The sequence below is a fragment of the Etheostoma spectabile genome, chromosome 3, assembly GCF_008692095.1.
Source record: "Etheostoma spectabile isolate EspeVRDwgs_2016 chromosome 3, UIUC_Espe_1.0, whole genome shotgun sequence".
In the NCBI taxonomy this organism is placed as follows: domain Eukaryota; kingdom Metazoa; phylum Chordata; class Actinopteri; order Perciformes; family Percidae; genus Etheostoma; species Etheostoma spectabile.
In genome coordinates this window covers 18,074,926-18,090,897 of record NC_045735.1, presented here as the reverse complement: position 1 = coordinate 18,090,897, position 15,972 = coordinate 18,074,926, and the positions used below count along the sequence as shown (strand labels likewise).

Sequence of the window (15,972 nt, the reverse complement as noted above, 5' to 3'; positions counted from 1 at the left end):
AGCCCCTACTCTTAAAGTACCCTTTATCATAAAGGCTTTATTGGTGGGAAAGAGTCATTTACTCATGCGTGATAGATTAATTATCAACTATCAATAAGCATCTTTTGGGTTTCCAGGTTGATACATTTAAGTCAATAAAAGGTAATCAACGTCTCTGCTGTTACGAATTTGAAAGAATTCATTGATTGAGCGTGACAGTTTCTCACGTTCTAATAAGCCACCAGCAGCAGTTAATAAGGCAATCATGAATGTTAAGTTGCTGATAAAGGCTTTTTACAATTAGCCATCTTTAATGCAGTTTTACATGTTAATACACAGTTAAAGGTGCAGTAGTAAGACTTATTAAACTGACTTTCTGTCATATTTGCTGAAACGGACCCTATGTTCAAGTAGAACTACATGAAGCAGGTAATTAAAAAAAGAAGAAAAAAAATCTGGCTTGCCAAAAATCCACCGCTCCCTGTTCAGATGCTCCAATCCGGGCCGGGGGGGGGGCTAATCACTCCTCAAGCACACAGTTCATTCTCCCTGGTGGGGGAGGGGCTCAGGAGACCGTTTGGGCTTTAGCAGAAAGGGGGGGAGGGGAGGGACCGAGAAGTTGTCAATGTTCCAATTTTTTGGGCTAAGTCACGGATCTTCACAATCCTACCTACAGCACCTTGTAATAATTGAGGACAATGAGGACAACAACCTGTTATCTTATGCTGATCCATAAAAAATCAGTAAGTCATTCATTATCTATTAATAAACCCAACCTTACAAAGTGGCTGACGTATAAGAAAGTAGAACCAACTATATAGATATAGACTATAACATGGACTCTCCTTTGTATAAGAACGCTCTCTGTGTCTGCGAGCGCCACCTGCACTCGAGGGCGGGACATTTTGACGGACATTTCTTAGTAATTTCTTTGTAAATATTCCATTTGACTGCTGTCTCATTTTTACCGTGGCCTCTCTGCCTTTCACTGCCCCCCCCCCCCTCAGAATCTGATGGATGGTGTGTTGAGAGCATTTGGCCAGTAATGTCATTTACTCATGCAGACACATGCTCATCTTTCTTTTCCTCTTCTCTAGCAGTCTTTTGAGGCCCAGATGTTCAGGCACAGATGTTCTGAACTGGACCCAGCTTTACATTTTAAGGACAACTTGAAAACATAATTCAGTATGTGTTTTTTTTTTATTATAATCCTTATGTAAGGTGGAAGAATTGTAAAGGGTTAAACATCAGTCTTAACCCTTGTGTTGTCTACCCGTCAAAATTGAAAAGCAATAATAAAAAAAAACGTACTTTTTTCCCTGTTTTTCAACACATTTGATGCTTTTTGACGTTTTCAACTCTACGTAACACTCACTTATTATCTTTATTTTTACAGTTATTTTTGGAATTTATGGTCAATAAACCTAATTTATAGGAAATTCTACCTAATGTTTGAGTTAGAAAACCAGAAATTAGGAATTATTTCGACTAAAATTAAAGGAATGGAAGTTGATGGATAGTCACAGACTGGAATATGTCAACTTTTACTCAATACTATTTCAAAATGACATTTTTCAAATGCTATAAAATTGAATAATTCAAGAAAGTAGAGATTTGTACTTGCCAAAGAGCGTTGTGTGGAATCAATCATGTTATTTTGGGAAAATGACAATTGGGTAGTTTAAAAAGAACATTGATATGGAAGAACGGGTCAATTTGACCCGAGGACAACATGAGGGTTAAAACAGCTGTTCAGGAAAATCACGCGGTCTTTTCCTACCTTGGCCCAATCAAGCTTAAAATACTATTTCAAAACCTTTTCAATTTTTTTTTCAATTTCAATTTTCAATTTTATTTATAGTATCAATTCATAACAGGAGTTATCTCAAGACACTATACAGATAGCCCACACTCCAGAATTTACAAGGACCCAACAGTTCTAGTGGTCTCCTCCAGAGCAAGCAACAGTGCGACATGCTATAAAGTTGAACAAGACACCCATAAATGAATGAAAGTAGAGATGTGTACTTGCCGAAGAGCGTTGTGTGGAATCAATCATGTTATTTTGGGGAATTAAAAAGAACATTGATATAGGAAAATGGGTCAATTTGACCAGAAGACACCATGAGGGTTAAAATCTTCACAGAGACAGCTCACCATCAATGTGTGACAGGGGTCTGCTTGTTTATACTCATAGTGCCAAAGAAGCTGTATAACTGTCAAAAAACCAATCGGTTACTGTCTTTTCATGAATCCCTACAGTGAACAGTGAGCTTCCGTGGCCTTTCCATCAGAGCATTTTCTAATTTACTGTATCTTAATGGAAATCTGCAGCTTTTCTTGCAGTAAAGACACAGCAAGGCTTGAGCTGCATCTGTATTGAGTCCAACATGAATGAATAAACAAATACATTAGGTTGTAGAACACATCCATAGAGTAGGGAGGAGAGAATTTAACCCTTGTGCTGTCTTCCCGTCAAAATTGAAAATCAACGCTTTTTTATCAATGTTTTTAACTTTTTCTCATGTTTTTGTCCCTTTTTTTTAACACTTTTGCCCCATTATTTTCAATGTTTGTCACTTTTGTGACTTGTAACACTACGTAACACTAACTTATTAACTTTAGTTTTACAGTTATTTTTGGAATTTATGGTCAATAAACCTAATTTATAGGAAATAATACCTAATGTTTGAGTTAGAAAAGCAGAAATTAGGAATTATTGAGACTAAAATTAAAGGAATGGATATTGATGGATAATCACAGACTGGAATATGTCAACTTTTACTCAAAACCTCTTCAATTTTTTTCCCAATGCTATAAAATTAAACAAGACACCCCAAAATTATTGAAAGTAGATATTTGTACTTGCCAAAGAGCGTTGTGTGGAATCAATCATGTTATTTGGGGGAATTAAAAAGAACATTAATATAGGAAAACGGGTCAATTTGACCCGAAGACACCATGAGGGTTAAGATGCTTTAAAATGGTAACAGCAACAAACCGGGCCTCTGTGTGCCTTGTATGCCATATATATGTATAACATATTCACCAGCACATATCACTGATGCCTTTTTATCCCAATCACTTTGAACCTGATTCATGTTCATGGCACATCTCTAGTGACATGTGGAAAAGGTCCACGGTGAGGCACAAAACAAATTGGGCGTCTATGGTGGCTAATTCGGATTCACGGAATTGAGAGAGCTGTGTTAAGGATGTTAGGCATTAAAGAGTTGTCTTTTTTTATGGGATTATCTGCGAAGGAGGAAGTCAGTATTCAGACAGAGCTGACTGGCACGACAAGATCAGCTTCCATCCAAGTGGAACACTTCTTCAGGCATGCAAAACATGCAGACTTAAGTCACATAATCCCTTTCAATATTAACAGGGATGTCAATACGCTGACATGAATGGATAGCACACAACAGTTTTTCGCAGGCTTACGGTTGTGTCCAAGCACAGCGTTTGTCGTGGCAACTGGCACGTTGCTATTATTAGCCACTGCAGTGATAGAAATTTTACTGTAGATCAAGATGATGACAAAACATATTTAAACTGTTGGTGAAATCCTGTCCTGTCTAATAAAATAGCATCAAGAGGAGTTATTCTTCGCAACCTAATATTGTGGCATTTATGGGGGCCTGCAGATATTGAAGTAAATAACTGGACACACAAAGCTAACACTCCAGCACATCTCTGGGGCTAAACAAACATTGACGCTCTGCACATTTGGAGTCCAAATAAGACTGTGGCTGTGGATCATAACAGGGCTTTTCTGGTGTTTTGTGGAATCACTGCTTTGTCAGTGTGACTAAGCCATGCTGTCCAAGTCCAGCTAACCATGACTGTCTGAGAGAGCTATAAAAACAATCGTTTTTCAAAGCCAGTGTCTGCTGGCACAATGTTGACGTTACACATTCAGATGGTCCTAAATGTTGAAAATGGCAACGTCTTTGCTTCCTTTTCACACTGCCAATCATTTGAAATCCTGCACTTAACATGTTGGAAATGGCATTTAGTTTTAAACGCATCATATTTCAGGATCTTGTTATTATATGAGATCCTATCAATATTTGCTGCTAAAACACAGTTTCCACATGGAACTCATTAAAGTTTTGTATCTTATCTCGCCGTATCTTATCATGGACTACTACAATCTGGACATTTATAAAGATTTCATTAGTCAGATGAAGGTTTTAAAGGTCCCATGGCATGAAAATTTCACTTCATGAGGTTTTTTAACATTAATATGTATTCCCCCAGCCTGCCTATGGTCCCCCAGTGACTCGAAATGGTGATAGGTGTATACTGAGCCCAGGGTATCCTGCTCTTCCTTTGAGAAAATGAAAGCTCAGATGAGCCGTTCTGGAATCTGGCCCCTTATGAGGTCATAAGGGGCAATGTTACCTCCCCTTTCTCTGCTTTGCCCATCCAGAGAATTGGGCCCCCCATGAGATAGAGATATCATGGCTTTCAAATGCGCAAAGTGGCAGTTGGTCAAGGCCACACCCCCAGCCTCCACCTTGCCTCCCCCCCCCCCCCCCCCCCCCCCCCCTTTTTTTGCATTCTGCACCAAGGCTGAATTTTGGGAAAGAGACTTCAGATACAGTATTAGGGGACCACTAAGGTCTATATAAAAGAGACTTCAGATACAGTATTAGGGGACCACTAAGGTCTATATAAAAGAGACTTCAGATACAGTATTAGGGGACCACTAAGGTCTATATAAAAGAGACTTCAGATACAGTATTAGGGGACCACTAAGGTCTATATAAAAGAGACTTCAGATACAGTATTAGGGGACCACTAAGGTCTATATAAAAGAGACTTCAGATACAGTATTAGGGGACCACTAAGGTCTATATAAAAGCATCCAAAGAGCACCATGTCATGGGACTTTTAAATTCTTGAATGTGATAAATGTTGAACATGAGACGATTGAATGTGGACGTTCTGTGCATATCAATGTATTTTGTATGCATGTTACTGAATCATAATCCTATACCAATATATCTGGGGGGGAAACTTATCAGTGGAGTTTTGCTCAATTAAATTCCACTTCAAATAAAACTTTAAACTAAAGCAGTGAACAGAAAACTAAATGTAATTATAATTTGAATTTAACGAGCTACTGTAGATTTAAATAAAATGTTGTGTGCTCTTATGAGCTAAACTTAAAATGTGTTTATCTTTTATGAACTGTGATACGCTGCACTATGTTAGGACAAATTGACAATGATAGAAAATAAACTTCAAATCAAGCCACATTGTAGGAAAACTGCCTTTTATAGCCTCATGCTTTAATATGAAGGGATCTGTTATTGGTTCCGTCTACCCATTTGATAACAATTTGCTATTTGAACACCGTTTGCTGTGCTTGGGATGTTTTGAAAATTGCACTACATCCTCATTCACATCATTAGATATGTGGTAATAAGCTATGGGCCCATAAATGACACATTTGGGTTTAAAATTATCCTCAAAATGCCTTTAACTTTGCCTCTACAGCATACTAAAAGCAAATCTTTTCACTGTCCATTTTCAACGCTGACAGTGCTATAAGCATCCTCTCATCAGACTTCCTCACTTGTTAGGTCTGTTTTTTAAACTCAGTGGGTAAATCTACAATTAAATTGTTAGTCCGTCAGTGCAATGACTTCCTATACTGTATGTAACAGGATTTAATGGCAGCAACAAGGCAAAGCCAGGCTATGGCTTCTCCAAGCATGGTTCTATGCGTTGAAGTGACATTGCTGATCCATTTCAGTGCTGGTGTAAATGCAGGCAGAGCAATGATAGTTGTGTATGTGCCTATTCTGGTACTTATGTTACACAGATCAAGCTTGATTGGGCCAAGGTAGGTTAAGGTCGCATGATTTTCCTGAACAGCTGTTTAAACCCTCATGTTGTCCTCGGGTCAAATTGACCCGTTCTCCTATATCAATGTTCTTTTTAAACTACCCAATTGTAATTTTCCCAAAATAACATGATTGATTCCACACAACGCTCTTTGGCAAGCACAAATCTCTACTTTCATGAATTTTGGGACAGCTTATTCAATTTTATAGCATTTGAAAAAAAGGGTTTTTGAAATAGCATTGAGTTAAAGTTGACATATTCCAATCTGTGATTATCCATCAACATCCATTCCTTTAATTTTAGTCTAAATAATTCCTAATTTCTGCTTTTCTAAGTCAAATATTAGGTATAATTTCCTATTAAGGAGGTTTATTGACCATAAATTCCAAAAATAACTGTAAAACAATAATAAGTTAAGTGAAAGTTAATATAAGTTAAGTTAATAACTTAATAAGTTAGTGGTAAATGTGTGTGAAATGTAAAAAAAAAGTGACAAATATTGAAAAAAGTGTTGCAAAAAAGGACAAAAACATGAGAAAAAGTTAAAAACATTGATAAAAATTGTCAACAAAAGGTGTTAATTTTAAATTTTGACGAGAAGCCAACACAAGGGTTGAATTGTTGGTGCCAAGGAGACATGATGAAAAGACTTGTTCTTCTTCTTCTTTAGGCTGTTTATGCAGATCATGGGTTGCAGAATTTTGTTACCCCTTTTGGCATATAATTGGGGATGCATCAGGGCTAGGCATTATATCGATATTATATCAATTTTGCTATACAAGATTAGATATCTTCTTAAATTTTGGATAACATATAACGTGGCATAAGTGTTGTCTTTTTCTGACTTAAAAAGCTCAGTCCATTGGGAGCTGGGTTAGGAACCTAGGGTCGTCGGTTCAAGTCCCCGTAGGGGCCAAAGTACGGAGTGTAGATCGGTAGCTGGAAAGATGCCAGTTCACCTCCTGGGCACTGCCAGGTGCCCTTGAGCAAGGCACCAATCCCCCCCCCCAACCGCTCAGGGCGCTGGTCCAGCACTGGCAGCCCACTCACTCTGACATCTCTCCATTTGTGCATGAATATGTGAGCATGTGTGTATTTCAGGCCTGTGTGTAGTGATTACTAACACACAGAGTGTACTGTCAATTGAAATTTCCCCACTGGGAATCAATAAGCAGTATAAATCTTTATTACAGTAAAGTGATGAAATTTCTGAATTTATCAGACCATTTTGTTACTTGCATTTACCCACTTAGTCATTATATCCACATTACTGATGAGTGTAAACAATCTCATTGTGTATATTTACACACATGTAATATTTTGTGAAAGCACCAATAGTCAACCCTACAGTATCGATATTGATGTGTTTGGTCCAAAATATTGTGAATTTTGATTTTCCCCATATCGCCCAGCTCTAGGATGCATTTCCTCAGACAACCTCTAAATGTTTAAGCATGTGCTAGTAGAATATGTCCTTGCTTTAGTTGGTCGAATGCACACACACAAACACACACAAACATCTCCAAAACCCCACAAAAAACCTCTTATGAATGTATTCTTTCCCCGCTTTTGCATTTTTAATCCAGCCCATTAAAATAAACATCTAAATTCATTAAGATGTCCGTCCAAAGCTTATCGTAATTATATTAAATATATTTAATTATAACGAGTTAATTAATGGTTGATCTTTGACCATAATTTCGTGCAAAACTACACCGAAGATGTATGAGTTTCCCTTTCTGTTGATTGAATGTGTGTAGACATCAGCCGGAATAATACGTGTTCCAGATGTCCTAATTTAAATGTGCTGCATGTTTTCAAAATGAAATAACACAATTATTCAAATCAATGTGTCACCAGGCTCTACCAAAAAAATACACAAACATCTGTGTTTTTCTGAACACCAGCAGTCAAATGTATAAATGGGCTTCCACAGTCCACAATAATTTAGATTTATAAAAGAGGACCGGCTTTGTAAATCTGAGAAAAATAAGGCACATGCACATTTTAGGCACTGTACGATTAATTGAATGCAATATCTGGCAACAGACACAAACAATGAAACTCTTTTACTTGCCAGTTACTAAATTAAAATCCAATATGATTCCCAAATTCATGACACAATACTAGACTCTGGACCCACGTTTGACGAGATTTTGTCCCAGCATGCCCCACCTGATAGCTTTTTTGCATTTAGATGTTTTAGTATAGGAAGTGTATAAAACTGCTCTCCTAAAATATCAGTTATATCAGCTTTTATTTTGACAGGACAGCTGAAGACATGAAAGGAGAGATAGAGAGATTGGAGAGAGAGCAATGGGCCGCAGGTCGGAGTCGAACCCGACCCAAACCTGTAGATATGGTCACGCGCCCTACCAATTGAGCTAACCGGGCGCCAGTTATGTTTATGTGCTTTGGGCTTTGGCACCTCCTGCACAGGAGCAGTTTTTATTCAGATGAGAGAAGCCAGACTGGATTCTCCCCACAGCCCATTAGGAAACAGTTTTCTTCTTCTTTTAAAGGGTTAGCTGACATGATCTGGCATTACAGGAGCTTATCCCAACCCTGCCTGCTGATGATACTGTATATTTCCTCATCCCTTTTTGTGAAACTGAGTGAAAACACGAGCATGCTATGTAAACTAGGGGTGGGATTGTGCAATTTTGGCGAGTAGACACTCAATCTAATCCAACGCGCAAGACAATCTGTGAAGAGCGACTGTGATTTGTTGGATTATTTTTCCATTTATGCTGCTGAAATTTGCACCCAGTTTTACAGAAGTACAAACCTCATAGTAAGTAAGTTCCAGTGTATTGAGCAAGTATCATATTTACGGATACAAAGTGTTGTTTGTAGTGTCAGTAGGATCTAAACAAAAAAGGAAGAAAAAAAAATCCCTTTCAGCTTCAGAAACTGTGTAGGCGCATGAACACTATTATAAGTCCATGCTCTTTTTGCTTCTCTGCTGCTGTAGTGTGCATGCATGTATCACCTTTTTAGTTCTGAATATTCACACAATAAACATTTTTTGTGTATTACAAGCCTGTGTTGTACCATGCATGTTAAAACACAGCAGAAACAAATGCACAAATAATTTGGCGCTGAATGTGTTCAGTAGTAACCTATTAAGGATGTACTAACAGTAACTCATAAATCATAGCAAGTGACAATAGAAACGCAGTCAGGACAGTGACATTGCAAAGTAGGACGTAGGAAGCTTAGAAGTTGCACACCCATCTCGCACACTATCTCTCATACCTACTGATTATTTATGTGCTACTGGTGAATGTGCTGAGCATAGCTAAGTGTATAAATAGCAGTACGGACATCATCCGAGACCTCAGCTCACAAGGGGGAAAGGGGAGGGGATAGAGCGTTACTACCAGAGCATCAGAGCACGAGCCACAGAGACCATCCTCCCTGACTCATCAAGAACGGAGGGAAACTCTGATCCCTCTCGTGCTCGTAGTCTGCGTGCTGAAGGCCCATGGGTAACCCAGCTGACCCCAGTGGCCACTGGTGGACAACTTTTAACAACTTTGTGCTGTGCTTATTGTATAATTATTCATGTGAGATGACTAAGTGCATTATTCAATTACCATGTTCCCTTGGTTCACTCACGTATATACTGTATATATTGTGGGACATGGTTTGGGATAACACGCAGATTTGCAAATGTAACTTTGTTTTTTCTTTTTTTTAATTAAAAATAGCTGCATACCCAGAGCAATTATTAGAGCGTATATTATTTGATGTGATTCTCTCAGGCAACTAGTGTTAATGCTCAGTGTCGCCACGGTCATTGTCTGCATTACGGTGAGATTTCCTTCCTTACAAAGGAGTCACAATACCCTAGTCAAGCTAAATATGATAGTAAAACATCTGCTCAATTCTTTTCCTCATCGTTTTGCATGGCCATTATCTCTGTGTGCTCATGTGTTCCAGCTCTCCTCAGTGCAGCCCACAGTACAGGCCTCTACTTTGCCTTGGGTTGTTGCTTTTGTCTGGATCTTTCTCATCTCTGGAGGTCACGTTGGCCGCCCTGGAGGTACTGGTAATGGTCAGTGTGCCAACAGTGTGGGCAGTCTAACAGAAGCATATGTTGTCTGTTAAATCACACTCAGCGGCGGCAGCAGTGTAACACGGCTGTTTGGTTGGGTATCTGATGATGAGAATCACAACATACTTAAAAAGCCATTAGTGAAATTGCCTTTTCCTCAAGAGCGGGAGCAATTTTTATGAACATAGTGAAAAGGCAGGTAAGATCCTAGCCAATCAGGTACAAGGTACCAACCCCAAACAGCTTATCAAGAGGCAACGTCTTCACAGTGCAGAGGTCACATCATGCCAGAGCATGGTGTGTGTGTGTGTGTGTGTGTGTGTGTGTGTGTGTGTGTGTGTGTGTGTGTGTGTTGTGTGTGTGTGGTGTGGTGTGTGTCTAGACACATATATATAGACACACACACACACACACACACACACATATATATGTGTATATACACACACACATATATTCAGTATATACACACATATATGTACTGTATACTGTATATATATGTGTGTGTGTATATATATACATACACACAGCTATATATACACACATATATACAGTGGATATACACACATATGTACTGTATACTGTGTATATATATATGTGTGTGTGTGTATATATATTATACATACACACAGCTATATATACACACATATATACAGTGGATATACACATATATGTACTGTATACTGTATATATATATATATGTGTGTGTGTGTATATATATACATACACACAGCTATATATACACACATATATACAGTGGATATACACACATATGTACTGTATACTGTATGTATCTGTGTATATGTGTGTATTTATATATACACAATTATTAATTTTTCTCATTTAACAACTCTACTGTTCAGGCAAGTCCAGAATGTGTCATCACATGAAAAAGCGTTCAATAGAGTTGAGTGGAATTACTTGTACTTTCATCTCCTATGTAAAATGAATATATCAGCCACAGTCTTAATAAATAATCAATATTCAAAACCCTTCAGTCTTTATCGGTGAATTGCCATTGCTGCTCTTTGAGTCCTCTACTTTTGAAGTTGACTATCGAGCCGCTAGTAATCGCCTTATGCGACGTTCCTAAAATATATCCGGTGTCTAGAGAGGAGGCATTGAATGTAAGGTTTCCCTCTTGATAAAGTAAAAAAAAAAATGCTCAGATTAATCTGATTAAATCTGTTAAAATCACAATAATTCCTCTTTTTTCCTATGTTTGTCCCTATTTATTCCTAAACATTTTTTTTTTAAATCCCTAGACTGGAGTACTATACCCATACATCTAGAACATAAAAAAAAAAAAAAAGATTGCACAACACAAGGTCCAAACGCGATGGGGGTAGGGCCCAGTTTTTAATTTTATTTCTTTATTACTTTGAAGAAAAAGCCATGAGTGTAGTAGGGCAGGTATTTCTCAAATCCTTTCCTTTCTCAAAATGGGACTTCTTGTTTTCCACTGTTTCACTGTATTACAGTGATGGTTTCAAGAGGGAGGGGGGGGGTTATACAAACACTTTTCATTAACAATTCTAGAGGGCGTTTTGACTGAGAGGTCATAATATTTCTATTCACACCACTATCGCTAAATACAAGGAATAGCATGTTTCAGTTTTCTTCAAAAGCACTGAAATACCAGTGAAGTCAACTGAAACCTGCATTCTGCATTTTGTCACTCTTTGGAAATAATCCAATCTTACATTTCTGTAATCGCCTGCCTCACCCTGTGTGCCGAAGCTCCGAGGGCCTGAAACTCTGAACAAATAGCTGTTTGTCCTTGAGGATGGCAGCGAATGAGAAGGCTGGGTTTCTACACTGGCTTTAGAAACAAATAGGGACGAAATAGGGAAAAGCAAATATGTACTGTGGTGTGTGTGTTGTGTGGGGTGTGGGTGTGTGTGTGTGTGTGTGTGTGGTGTGTGTGTTGGTGCGTGTGCGTGCATATATAAAGAGAGAGAGAGAGAGAGAATATGTGCTGTTAAAGCCGTTATCAACCCATTTACAAACCCATTTTAACGGCGTCCATTTTTTTATCACGAGATTAACGTTCTTTTTGGCCCAGCAAACTTTGTAGTTTTTTTCCCATGCTGTTGCAACAGCTAGTAACGTTAGAAAAACAACAACACCACACCGGATCCGGCACACACGCCGTTTGGGCTTGCGAGCCTACCAAAGAGTAGTAACGTTACGTTTTAAGTGGATGGCGAGCGTCAGATGCCAAAATGGACGCCGATTAGATTCTGGATGGAATTTCCTTTTTAAGAGTTGCCAAATGTTCCATCGACAAGACCAAAGTGATCTGTGTGAACTGAGCTATCATCGCAGACGTCCAGTCTGAAATACCTCTTGATGGCCAAGCACAAAGCTGATGCCAATTCTCTCCCCCCCCCCCCATAGTATTTCTTTTCACCCTTTTATTGATGGACAGTGTTACGTTGTGTGAGAGATTATTTGCTCCAAGTTTGAATGACTGCTCCAAGGACAAATGCCAATGTTGTTTTCAATAAAAAACATGTTCACAAAGCAAGCTTTTCCATGTTGATAAGAGCATTAAAATGAGAAAAAAATAATGGGACAAAAAGAAATCAAGGGACATTTACAATAGATAGAAATGTGCGAATAATTGCAAATGAATATGACATTAATGAGATTAAATATTTTTATTGTTTGACAGAACATATATATATAGTTTTGTACACAGTAGATGTGTGAATCTAAAGCTGTGATATTGTTCCATGGCTGAAACTATGTAAGGGATAATGTAGAGCGAGGCGGTTGGTATAGTGAATACAATCCTGACAGGGTAATTGTCTTGATCATCTTGAAACAGCCTTTGAGGATTTGAAGCTTTGCTTTGCCTTATATAATAGTGGAGTGAGTAGCTTTGGATTTTGGACTGATGTTCGAATACAACAAGCAATTTGAACATTTCACCTCAGGCTCTGTACGATTATATTGGACACTTTATAGTCTGAAGTCTGAGGAAGAGCCTGGTGCTCGTGATGTTACCCAGCATTGAAGAAAATATCAGGCAGATTAATTGATAATGAAAATGCTCTTTAGCCCTACATGTTTTTAATTATAGCAGGTATGCTTTAAAAGCTGCTAGTCCTTTTAGCATTAGCACAAAATGCAGAAAAGGCTGGAGGCCGTATGTGAGCCTAATGACATTCGATGGTTAAAGGATGGACGTTTTGGAGCAAAAATGATTTTGTTTTGGAGCATGCAACCTTTCCCTCCTCCCCTGCAAATGACACAACACACCACCAACGTTTTTAATTAGTTAACATCAACAGTGAAACAGTAGAGAAGAAAATCCTCTCACAAATCTAATCGCTTTGTCACTCAGTTGAAGTCTATGTGCTCGCAGCATACATGAATGTGTCTGCGTGGGAGTTTGATGAATAGATGGAGGGGCAGTTAGCATGCAGTCACAATATGTAAGATTACAGCTAAAGCGGCAGGAAGAGCTCCGGTGATATTTGCAGTGTGAGTGCGTGTGCAGCATGTTCTAATCATTTCCTCCGTGTCGGACGCTTCGGGGAACGTGAACATAAGATGGACATCTCAGTGAAGTGCAATCTGCGTGAAATTGTACTTCTCACATCAATGTCTTAGGTCAGTCTGAAAGCTGGCCGTTGGACGTTACACAATGACATTTAAGTTGTATTAAAAACTTTAACAAAATACCCACACTCAAGCATACATCAATGATTCCATAATAACATATATTACCTATCAGATATTACCTGTCATTAAACTGTGTGGAACAGTACAAATAGACATCTTGCACAAGTTACATTTTCTCTCCTTAACCCAATCCCAGGCTTCTTTACTCACTTTACCAGCTATACTATTACATCACTAGTCAAATGGAGAGATGCTGCCCCTCCCTCTCACCCCCACGGGACGTGCTATGTTGCTATGTTTGAAACTTGATTAAAAAAAAAAATTAAAAATTCCCTCAAATGTCAGTCAACAAAGCATTGAGCCCTTTGTTATCCTTCTTTGAGAAACCAAAGAATTATTTATGTAGTTTTAGTGTTGAAGCTTTTAAAAAATACATGAATAATTAGTAGAAGTGAGATGATATTAGTTGGGGGCAGTTACTCAGAGACTCTGGTTTCTCAAAGAAGGATAGCAAAGGGCCCAATGGTTTGTTGATTGACTTTTAAAGGAAGCAAAATTATTATTAATTTTTAAGTTTCAACCATAGCATAACATCCAATGGGGTGAGAGGTAGGGGCATCATCTCTCCATTCGAATAGTAATATAATAGTATAGCTGGTGAAGGCCAGCACAACACGCCTTATTTATTTCTCTCTAATTCAATTCTAGTAGTTAAGAGGTTTATGCTCAATGGGGCAAGATTTCTGATAAAGGTTTATAAGACTGATTTCCAAAAATCCGCTAGGCAAGTGAGAGGCAAAGGCACTTTTGCATTTGTCACAGATAGCACCGATGCCACCACCCCTCAGAGTTAATTCTAGCTAGTTTTGGAAATGGAGTATGATGGACTACTTTGAACTGTATCGGGGTCACAGATGTATGGTGCATATAGAAGAGGAGTGTATCTTGCTCGAGGCCAAGTCCCACATGTCACCTGAAAAATGTAAATCTAGAACACCTAGATCTTAAGGGAGCTCTCGTAGATAGGAAGTGAGTTGCAAACTAGACACTAAAGAAGAAGAGACATGTCTCTTTTGGATGTAATGGACTTGGGAGGTTGCGCTCAATGCCAGGATCTTTTGTGGAGGGCCCGCCTTGTTTAGTGGGAGTGGGAGTTGGAGTTGGTAAATATGTCTTGCTTGGTCCAACACCACATGTTGCTTTTGGCCGGGGCTGATATAAAAAAGAACTGGAGAGATACTGATCAAGATCGTTGCTTTGGCAATTAAATCTGAAAGAGGAGAATCAGAGGGATTCTTCTGTTGTCAGTTGTGTTCCTGAAAAGAAAGTGGAAAGTGTTCCCTTTTTTCCTTCATCTACAAAAGCTTCAATTAACTGCGATAGCTCCATGTACGCCTTGAGTTGTGCACTTGGGAGAGAGAGAATAAATTGTGGCTCCATTGAATTGTTTTAGCCCATGTAAAGTACTGTTGACTCATGAAAAATATTTTTATTAATATTACATGAAAATAAAAGGAGGAATTTTAACATAACATAATATATAAATGCTCAAAAATGTTTTCATACAAACCTTTATTTGGTATATGTCAAGCGATAGCACAAACATTAGCATAGGGACACTGTTAGAAAAGTGGATTTTTGATTGTACTACATCTTTAAATAAACTGGATAGAGGGCTGGATATGAGCGTGTGAGAGCAAATTAGGTGTCATCTCACTTCCTTTCACTCATCCTTTTATAAAAACCTGTTAAACACCTTGGCCTTTTGGTTTGAAGACGGTAGCTGTTAATATCTAATGGCAGAAAAAGGTGGGGCTAATTAAACATAATGTAGTTGCTTGTGTGTGTGTACCACTCGTATATTAGCTTCCACTCTATGTGCAGTGTGGAGCATGTTGAAGCATTGAACTGCATTTAACTGGGATTTTAACCTCCATTCCCATACAGTATAATATTAAAAAAAATATATTGTAGTCACATACTGTATGGTATTTCTGTCATTCTATCACATTCATTGGCTTTATTTAACTTGATATGGTGGATACATAGTTTTTGTTGTTGACAATAATCTAATAAAACACAATATAATGACACAACATTATACCTCTTACTTACTGTACAGCACAAAGGAAGAGTGCAAAACCTACAGATTCTATTCATTGAATTTCTTCATTGCATTTAATAAAAAATAATACATATGTGAAAGTAGAAATTGACCTCAAGGTAATGGTGAGTGCTCAAGTGTACAATCCACGTTTAATTATTATGCAGGGTAAAGAGAAATATTAGTTATGCGTATAAAGCAGGATATCATCTGTTAAGAAAGAGGCAGGTAAAATGAAATGTCTAATTCCTGATTTTTTTTTTTAATTCCCCCGGGGCAGAAAGAGATTGTTCAACTGCATCAGAAATATCAAATTATTTGTATTGAGCTTGGAATGAAA

The 15,972-nt window shown here is 38.2% G+C and overlaps 1 protein-coding gene across 3 annotated transcripts in view; it reads left to right on the top strand.

Annotated features, from left to right (window-relative positions):
* Positions 1-15,972, top strand: part of lrfn1 (leucine rich repeat and fibronectin type III domain containing 1) — a 159,888-nt gene that overhangs the window by 79,526 nt on the left and 64,390 nt on the right. The gene's annotated exons all lie outside the window — the stretch shown is intronic.